Consider the following 8,545-nt stretch of genomic DNA (forward strand, 5'->3'; position numbering starts at 1 on the left):
AAGAAAATTTTATGACCATATGGGGTGTTTTAACGTTTTGACTGCCATCGACTGGACTGTTACAGTAGAACCTTCTAGGTTTACTTCAAGGGGGCAAAGTTGCTGTTCACCCCTCGTACCACTATAGATGCCGAGCAAGCAAGATTCCAAAATCGAACCACTAGCGTAGCGAGTGATTCGAATAGTGGAATCTTGAGCGTTGCGAATGTTTCAAGGCACTCTGGTTAAACAAAGTTTGCTAGAGTGAAACAAGAATTTTTACTACACCAACGCGAAAAAACTAATAACTTAAATATTACAAATCAAATCAAAATGAACGCAATTAATTATTTATCATTATAAATAATTATTAAAAGTCAATTATACCAGCCAACATCAGGAAACAACTCAAAATATGCATCACCTTATAAAGGGTGGCCAAAAAATATCTGCATTCCCGTTGCCAGGGAGGTTTTGGGATTATACTGAGCAACTTTTACTATGGGACCAACCCCGAAATCGCGAAAAAATAATCTCCCATAGAAAATGGACCAACCATAATGTATGAAAGTAAAATTTTTTTTTTCGCTATTTCGGGGTTGGTCCCATAGTAAAAGTTGCTCAGTATAATCCCAAAACCTCCCTGGCAACGGGAATGCACTTATTTTTATGCCACCCTGTACAGTCAGCAGCAGAAGTTGCTAAGCGGCCGAGGTGTTCAAAATTACCTTGACACGCTCTTATTCTCTTAACAATAAAGTCGCGTCAAGACCATTTTGAACACCTGGCCCGCTTAGCAACTTCTGCTGCTGACTGTATACCTCGGCACTAATGTAAGCCAAACCAAATATTAAAGGAAGGGGTAGGTGGAATCGTAAAATTAATAAAACACAAATATTGCAGAAACTTTATAAACCGAATATTTAAAAAATTAAGTTTTTTAATTTTTCATACACATTTGTTTTTACAAGAGGAGACTAGAGAATTAACATTTTCAATCGTGTTGCTTGCCGAGAATTCGGTAGCGAAGCTATCTTAAATAGTATATGCCTTAAAGTGGTGTCCGTCACCCAACAAACAAAATATAACCTATACAACTAAAATAGGGTCATTAATATACGATTCACATCAAACGGCTAGTCCGAGACGTTATGTAGGTAGGTAGATTCACCCGCAATAATATGTTACTCTATGAAGGCCGCAAAAATATGTCACACGCTCTTATGGCTCTACCAATAAGATCGCGTCAGATATTTTTACGGCCTTCGTTGTGTAACATATTATTTCTCAAAAATGGACGGCAAAGTCGACTTTGCCGTTTAAAAAATAGGTCGCGAAGCGCGTAGTTTATGGTCAGTCAAAAATTAAAAAGTTAAAAACATTGCAGTCTCGATTTTGGGACTGCAATGTTGCATACAAATTCCATTATTTGTCGAGTTCCAAACTTTTTAAAAGTTGAAATGGCCATATCAAACGAAGGCACAGGCCCATTAAACAGCCAAACAGATGATTAGTACCGCGACTATTTAGCTGTCTCAAATAGGTTGGCGTATTTTCGGCAGAAAAATACATTTCTATTTTTTTATTAAAAAAATAAAAAGGCGGCAAAGCAAATTTTTTCAATTGTTTCTACTTTTTTCTGTGAAAATATATACGTAAGAACGTTGCTTTTGTAAAATATTTCTATGATATTTATATTTCTTGCACCATTTTTGAGAAAAGCACTATATATGACTCGGCTGGAAGGCTACTTGCTGGCTTCGGATTCAATTAAACGGACTCCCAAGGTCGTCCGTTTAAAACGAATCCTCAGCCTGCAAGTTGCTACTTCCGAGCCTCGACAATAATGTACTATTGCAGGTGACTGTACATAAAAGTATTTTTCTATCGGCTTTGCCGATTCTGCGTCGATAGGTATGGGGACAGCCTTACTCAAAGGAATTTGAACCTTCTAAACACTGTAGTTACGTTTATTTTAATGTCTATGGTCGCAAGAGATCGGCGCTGCAATTTAAAATGAAACGTATAAATTGTACAGAAGGTTCAAATTCCTTTGACTGTAGCAAAAGGCGGTCTAATATGTTTGACGTGTGAATCGTACTTAACGTACTGTTTCCACAATACAATGTAAAATAAATCTCGTGGAAACAGATGTTCTAAAATGCATTGCTTTAGCAACTCGTTTTTAGTTATAATTAAATTATAAATTGTCCATAATTTTAGACAGTCCGACACTTATTTGCATTACTTGAACGTATGTACACTCAGCTGCAAAAGTGCATACGTACTTTATGAATTAATTACATGCATAAAAAAGTGGGTAGCACTCTTGCAGCTCATTATACGTGTAACTAAATATAGTTTCTAGGATCAACAATTTTGTCTAAATAAAATCTTATCTTTCAATTTTTTTTTGACAGATTTTGATCCCTTCCTACTACCGTTATACGGTTCAACATATCGGTTATTTACTTGTTTAGTTGCTTAAAAGACCACCAGCATTTTAAAACACCTTTAAAAACCCAGCTTAATTAACTTTACCGACCTATACAATGGCAACGCATATAACATTAAATTTCACCATTTCATGACTACCGCACTGTTCAGCGGGCCTAAAATGATTGCGCTTTTGTCGTCTATCGTGCCATGCACTTACATTCTTGTTAGAAAGTGTCGGCTACGATGAAAAAAAGCGCGACCATCAAAGACCTGCAGGAATTTATGTTCACAGAAGTTCGTCCGTATGTATGTAATAAGAAATCCCAAGACTGTCATAGGAGCATTTCTCAAAAACTTTGTACTTTTCGATCACATCTTAGATTTCAATAAAAATTGGTATGCTGGTAAAGTACATGAAGCTGAACAACTTCCACCATATTTCCCAAAATGTCCCAGAAAGTTTCTATGAAACATTCCTTTTTTGTTACCAGATTTCCTTACACATTTGGTAACAAAAAAGGAATGTTTCATAGAAACTTTCTGGGAAATATGGTGGAAGTTGTTTAGCTTCATATACTTTACCAGCATACCAATTTTTATAGAAATCTAAGATGTGATCGAAATGTACAAACTTTTTGAGAAATGCTCATACACATGTTGGCAAACTGTGACCTAGATCCCCGGAGTCAAACTTAAAAAGCTACAGTCAGAAGCAGATATATCACACGGATGAAGTAAAAAAATACAGTCTATCTTTACGTGCATGTATAGTCGAACGAGAAATTGTAGAATATTATTGAGGGCGCCACTTCCTACGTAACTGTCACATTTTTGACGTAAAATGCTTAAACATGGCAACAATTTAGTATGGAATTTTATTAGTTCCTTTTTATTTAATATCAAATCATCATCATCATAACTGGAGTGGAGTGGAGTAATCGCCAATCATTTCTTTCTTGTGCCAGTCTTTTAATTTCCACATACGACGCATTATTTTTTATTTGGCTGAGATAAGTGATTCTAGGTCTCCCTTCTTCTCTAGTCTTTTCAATCCTGCCTTCAAGGATGTTTAGGAAAAAGTTATCATGCCGTATAAGGTGTCCTAACATCATGCCTCTCCTATTTCTTATTGCTTTTAACAAGCATCGCTTTTCTCCTATCATTCTCAGGACCTCTTCATTCGTCTTCCTTTCAGTCCAGCTAATCCTCTCCATCCTCCGCCAACACCACATTTCAAAAGCCTCCAACCTCTTTCTATCTTGTTGTCTCAGTGTTCAAATAGTAGAAATTAAATAAAAAAGCATGTCGAACTATAAGTATTATTTGTTTGTGTTTATGTTATATCTGCCACTGACTATTAAAAAGGATAGTTGTAGGATGATAGCCCTTCCCGTCTTCGACCAAGCTATGTCTAAATTATAATTAAAGTCTAAAGTAAAATATCTATCACAAAGTATTTGACGAAATACAAATCGTTGAGGGTGCGCGGCAGCTAGGACTGTCCTAATAGGCGTTTGTAACGATTATTTGTTCTAAAACAAGTTATTATAATAGTATAGTTGAATTATCGAGAAGATGGAATTGCATTTGTAGTGGTTGTATGCTGATAGTACAAGAAAATAGAAAATTCAAATATAGAATGCCTGTAAACAAACAATACTACTACATATGCAATTCCACGCTCTCGATGATACGACTATAACGGAGGTCATCTCAAAACAAGTTTGTGAACGTTTACTTGTTTCTAATAAAATGTTGTAATAAGTACGACTACTTCGAACTGTCGGGTGATTCCGAAAATGGACTCTAATCTAATATGATATAATTATGTTTGACTTTGAAGTATTCAGAACTTATGTATTTGTACTTGATTCTTAACAACAAGTTTTAGTGTAATAAAAATCAAAATAAAAAAATAACATCAAATTTTTATTGGGTTTTTACATGAGCTGTCAGTGAGTTCCTGTACAAACGTCAAACGCATTTTATTTCGTACAATTATTAGGTACATTTTTTCAACGTTCCGAACAATATTACTAACATCCATTTATAACACCCATGGTGCCGGAAAAAGCTGCAAATTTTCTAAAAATTCGCGTTTGTACGGGACAATGGTATACAATTTCGTGAAATGGTTTAACACGTTCACTGGCAACGTTTTCGTAGCGCTACGCTCGTAGCCGGTCACAACGTTTTCCCGCTTTGTAGAGGAAAGCTCTCAATGTGTTAAATATTATCAATATGTGTTGAAAATTACTGTTTTAGAACAAACAATGCATTACATAAACCACAAAAATGGAACTTCGTTATACGGCAAAAATAATTGGTAAGTTAATTTATTATGTAACCAAAATACTAACACTATGCGATTGAGGTACGTAGAAACATTTAAAAAACGTGAAAAACGAACTCGAACGCCGAAATCCTAGTGCTATATCGTAAATTGAGAATACAAAAGACGTGACAGTATTTAATAAATCACAATTTATATAACAATCCAAGTCTTATTTCGACATAGAATAATAAATAACAAAATCTTACACCGTACTAGTAACTACGCTACACAGAAACTAAGCGATCTATTTATTGGCAGAGCGACAATAATTTTGCTTGGCAAAACCTTCAAATCCAGATATTAGTCGGTTTAATATGCTCCATTACAAAGTGTTTCTCATTTGTTCTATAAAACTCAACAGTACTGCAATATAACACGGAGTGTTTTGACAGCTTATTTTTTTTTTCGCCCACCGAGACTGGCTAAAAAGCAATAGGCCATACTGCCTATTCTTACAGCTTGCTTTATGAAACTTTTTTTAAAACAATTATGGCCTGAATACAAGACTTTTAAGCCATTCTTACGCCTATGATAGAAAGTTTATACTTGGTCAAGCAGATCTTGTCAGTAGAAAAACGCGGCAAATTTGAAAAATGTAGGCGCGAAGGGATATCATCCCATAAAAAATTTGAATTTCGTGCCTTTTTTTTACTGACAAGATTTGCTTGACCAGCTATAATTGTATTTTTCGTGTTTGGAATCAAGTTTTATAGAACAATGGGAAGGTTTACAATTACATTCTTAATATCGCATTACAAAGTAATTTCGACGTCAGATATATCGAAAGCTTTACGCTAACGTCACGTATACAAATGATTATGAAATCGTGTATATATCTGACGCTGCCACATTAGTGGTTCAATTTACGTGATCTATTTACATATCATTAATTTATACAATGTTGAATTGTTGTTTTTACATGTACTCTTAAAATTGTGTTAGAGCTTCAAACGAAACGCAATTGGGTCAAAATTATTTTCGTTGCAGTGTTCTGACCACTCTGTCACGCTTTTATTTTTGTCTTTTATCAAATAAATAAAAAAAGTCGAGCGCTATTGCATGTCTCTCTAGCTGTAGATTATATTTTACATGAGGAAAATTAAAAAAAAAACTTAGTTTTATCTCATACAAAAAGCTACACTCCGTCACATTTTTTGGGGACTTAAAACTAGACAACGAAAATTATTTTGACGCAATTCTCGAATTTTAGTATTTTACTAGACCACGTAAACTTCAATTTCACAAAGCCAGCGCTCCCAAAAAATTACCTAAGTTTAAATTTGAGATTTAATATTAATAATTCAGCCAATATTCCAATATTAACATGAGAACATCTCTAATTCAACTCCAATGATATTTTAACAATTTTAATTTGTCAGTACTAATCTACGGCGGTACTTTTATAAAAGCTAGTAACGTACACGAAACATTATTGCAATATGTGCTAAGGCCAAGTAGGGAGACGCGTCATATTGCTATCGTTCGGGCGCCGTCGCTAGTCCGAATAGTATTCGCTGAAACTAACCTTTTTGTGTGATGTTAAAAGTCGTTGTTTATGGTTCCGTACCCAAAGGTTAAAACGGGACTAAGACTCCGCTGTCCGTCTGTCTGTCACCAGGCTGTATCTCATGAACCGTGATACTAGGCAGTTGAAAGTTTCACAGATGATGTATTTCTGTTGCCGCTATAACAACAAATACTAAAAACAGAATAAAATAAATATTTGAGTGGGACTCCCATACAACAAACGTGATTTTTTTGCCATTTTTTGCTTAATGGTACGGAACCCTTCGCGCGCGAGTTCGAGTCGCACTTGGCCAAATTTTATAATCCACATGTAAGGTAATATTTGTACCAAGCGACAATATGGTGAAATAGGGGCCAGTTCACGTCATGCCCTGTCATTAACCTCTTGTCTGTCTCTTATCTGTGTATTAAGCCCCCTCCACACTCGTGCGCGAATCGCGGCGCGAAGCCGCGAACGCGAGTGTGGCGTCGATTTTCGTAGACAGCGAATCGACTCCACACTCGCGTTCGCGGCTTCGCCCGCAATTCACGCGCATAGTCTGGAGGGGGCTTTATAAGGATTCTGACAGAATTTTTAGTCTATTTTTTGTATTTATTCGAGAACGATGTTTTTCTGCTCTGTACAGCACAACCAAGGTTTAAATCCACGATTTTCAACCACACCACACACATGTAAAAGGTACAGATGTAGTGCATAATTATTTTCCATTGTATTTTCACGGAAACTTACGAACGTGTCTTGCTATTTCAGTCAGTCTCGGTACAAAAAGTACTGAGGTTGACTGAAGTAGCATGACAAATACGAACGTTTCCGAGAAAATACGAAGGAAAACAACTATGCACTACATCTGTATAGATATTTTCTCATTGGTTTTTATTAGTAGTACCTAATTGTAGTTGTTGATATTTTTAATGCAAATTCGGACCAACGTCATACAACCGTTAAGATTCAAGGGACTGCCGTCAAAATGCCTTACGAAACTGATTTAAAAATTGTTATAACATCACCAATATTACAACATTTTCTACAATTTATAAGAATCGACACTAAAATCGCTGCCAAGCGAATTTTAGCGCTTTTAAATATGTACTTTTAATAGTTTGTAATGTCATACATTATAAACAGTTTTAACTAACAACTTCGCCATAAATATTGAAAAGAGCAAGACTTATTGACATGGTGCATAATTCTTGAACAATTAGTCCTCTCGAATTAGCCCTTTACCAGGCTGACAGTTCAAAAATGACAATCGAATGTCTATCTTACTGATTGAAAATAGAACACAAATGTTTGAAGTACCGTATGTGGGAAATATATATCCCTTAGCCTGGTAAAGGGTTTAACTATGATCACAAATGAAAAATTAGTGAGATCTTCATAATTACGGTTCAAGAATTCAAGAAGACAAACTGTTTAATCATTTTAGAAAACATCAGATAATTGAGGCGTCATTGAAACGCAATTATTTTATATATTTTGCATTTTGTTTGTATTTAGCTTAGCGTTTTACTTAAATAGGTGCTTCTTTTAGTATCACTATCTAAAAAAAACTATAACTGTGCAGCTAGGTATTGTAGTAAAATCTAGATTTCAGGCAAGCACTATAATTGCTATAGTACGAAAATAGCGACCCTGTTCATTCCATAAAAAAACTAAAAGCTGACCATTAGGTTTGCTAGGCTTACGAATGTATTTGCGCATGTGCGTCAAAATTATTTTTGTTGTCTTGTTTCGACCACTCTGTCACGCTTCTATTTTTGTCTTTTCTCAAACAAATAAAAAAGTTGAGTGCTACTGCATGTCTTTCTAGGTGTAGATTGTTATTCTCTTGCTGAGACAAATTAAAAACTAAATTTCACCCCATACAAAAAACTCCACTCCGTCACATTTTTTGGGGACAAAAAACAATACAACGAAAATAATTTTGACCCATTTGCATTTATAAGAATAATTTTAAAGATTCGATAAAGGTAGATTGAGAGGAAAAATGTGGAAAGCTAATGTCGGTCTTGGAACTTTAATAATAGGGTCGAGTTTTGTTTGACACGATCATGTATTTTCATTCATTCAGAGAATGTACTAAAAGAAGCATCTTGTCTTGACTACTTTCTTAACCTCTTATCATTGACGAAAACCATTTTTTTTTTTAATTCAAAACATCACTAAAAGACGATTTTGTTTACCAATTTATAGCTCTCATTTTTTGAAATCCTTAGTTGACATATAAAAACTCATTAGCAGATATGCATATACTCCAACTTTGG

The 8,545-nt window shown here is 35.1% G+C and overlaps 1 long non-coding RNA gene across 1 annotated transcript in view; it reads left to right on the forward strand.

The window, feature by feature from the left end:
- Positions 1–8,545, forward strand: part of LOC134798946 (uncharacterized) — a 295,916-nt gene that overhangs the window by 285,952 nt on the left and 1,419 nt on the right. The gene's annotated exons all lie outside the window — the stretch shown is intronic.

Source organism: Cydia splendana, chromosome 17 (genome assembly GCF_910591565.1).
Source record: "Cydia splendana chromosome 17, ilCydSple1.2, whole genome shotgun sequence".
NCBI lineage: Eukaryota > Metazoa > Arthropoda > Insecta > Lepidoptera > Tortricidae > Cydia > Cydia splendana.